The sequence below is a fragment of the Coregonus clupeaformis genome, chromosome 17, assembly GCF_020615455.1.
Source record: "Coregonus clupeaformis isolate EN_2021a chromosome 17, ASM2061545v1, whole genome shotgun sequence".
NCBI classification, from domain to species: Eukaryota; Metazoa; Chordata; class Actinopteri; order Salmoniformes; family Salmonidae; genus Coregonus; species Coregonus clupeaformis.
In genome coordinates this window covers 34,540,315-34,542,558 of record NC_059208.1, presented here as the reverse complement: position 1 = coordinate 34,542,558, position 2,244 = coordinate 34,540,315, and positions in this window count along the sequence as shown.

Here is a 2,244-nt window from a genome sequence, read left to right as displayed (position 1 = left end):
GAATGCCCTGACTTCTGAAAAGGCCGCATCACCGTAAATGCTGCACAGCCAAAGCAAATGTCACACTGACCATGTAGCGCCTTTAAGGATCCGTTGTAAATGTTTGAGAATATGCGCATTAAATCAAATTTTATTGGTCACATACAAATATTTAGCAGATGTTATTGCAGGTGTAGCAAAATACTTGTGTTCCTAGCTCCAACACTGCAGAAGTATCTAACAATTCACAACAATACACACACCTAAAAGTAAAAGAATGGAATTAAGAAATATATCAATATTAGGACGAGCAATGTCGGCGTGGTATTCACTAAAATACAGTAGAATAGAATACAGTATATACATATGAGATGAGTAAAGCAGTATTTAAACATTATTAAAGTGACTAGTGTTTCATTATTAAAGTGGCCAGTGATTCCATGTCTATGTATATAGGGCAGCAACCTCTAAGGTGCAGGGTTGAGTAACCAGGTGGTAGCCGGCTAGTGATGGCTATTTAACAGTCTGATGGCCTTGCGATAGAAGCTGTTTTTCAGTTTCTCGGTCCCAGCTTTGATGCACCTGTACTGACCCCGCCTTCTGGATGATAGCGGGGTGAACAGGCCGTGGCTCGGGTGGTTGATGTCCTAGATGATCTTTTTGGCCTTCCTGTGACATCAGGTGCTGTAGGTGTCCTGGAGGGCAGGCAGTGTGCCCCTGGTGATGCGTTGGGCAGACCGCACCACCCTCTGGAGAGCCCTGCGGTTGCGGGTGGTGCAGTTGCCGTACCAGGCGGTGATACAGCCCAACAGGATGCTCTCAATTGTGCATCTGTAAAACTTTGTGAGGGTGTTAGGGGCCAAGCCGAATTTCTTCAGCCTCCTGAGGTTGAAGAGGCGCTGTTGCGCATTTTTCACCACACTGTCTGTGTGGGTGGACCATTTCAGATTGTCAGTGATGTGTATGCCGAGGAACTTGAAGCATTTGACCTTCTCCACTGCGGTCCCGTTGATGTGGATAGGGGCGTGCTCCCTCTGCTGTTTCCTGAAGTCCACGATCAGCTCCTTCTCTTTGTTGAGGGAGAGGTTATTTTCCTGGCACCACTCTGCCAGGGCCCTCACCCCCTCCTGTAGGCTGTCTCGTCATTGTTGGTAATCAGGCCTTTCGTCTGCAAACTTGATGATTTGAGTTGGAGGCATGCGTGGCCATGCAGTCATGGGTGAACAGGGAGTACAGGAGGGGGCTGAGCACGTACCTTTGTGGGGCCCCTGTGTTGAGGATCAGCGAAGTGGAGGTGTTGTTTCCTACCTTCACCACCTGGGGGTGGCCCGTCAGGAAGTCCAGGACCCAGTTGCACAGGGCGGGGTTCAGACACAGGGCCCTATTGTGTTGAAGGCTGAGCTGTAGTCAATGAACAGCATTCTTACGTAGGTATTCCTCTTGTCCAGATGAGATAGGGCAGTGTGCAATGCGAAGGCGATTGCATTGTCTGTGGATCTATTGGGGCGGTAAGCATATTGAAGTGGGTCTAGGGTGTAAGGTAAGGTAGAGGTGATATGATCCTTAACTAGCCTCTCAAAGCACTTCATGATGACAGAAGTGAGTGCTACGGGGCGATAGTCATTTAGTTCAGTTACCTTTGCTTTCCTGGGTACAGGAACAATGGTGGACATCTTGAAGCAAGTGGGGACAGCAGACTGGGATAGGGAGAGATTGAATATGTCCGTAAACACTCCAGCGAGCTGGTCTGCGCGTGCTCTGAGGCCGCGGCTAGGGGTGCTGTCTGGGCCGGCAGCTTTGCGAGGGTTAACAGGCTTAAATGTCTTACCCATGTCGGCCATGGAGAACGAAAGCCCACAGTCCTTGTGAGCGGGCCACGTCGGTGGCATTGTGTTATCCTCAAAGCGGGCGAAGAAGGTGTTTAGCTTGTCCGGGAGCAAGACGTCGGTGTCCCCGACGTGGCTGGTTTTCCCTTTGTAATACGTGATTGTCTGTAGACCCTGCCACATACGTCTCGTGTCTGAGCCATTGAATTGCGACTCCACTTTGTCTCTCTACTGACGTTTTGCCTGTTTGATTGCCTTACGGAGGGAATAACTACACTGTTTTTATTCGACCATATTTCCAGTCACCTTGCCATGGTTAAATGCGATGGTTCCCGCTTTCAGTTTTGCGTGAATGCTGCCATCTATCCATGGTTTCTGGTTTGGGCAGGTTTTAATAGTCACAGTGGGAACAACATCCCCTATACACTTCCTGATGAAC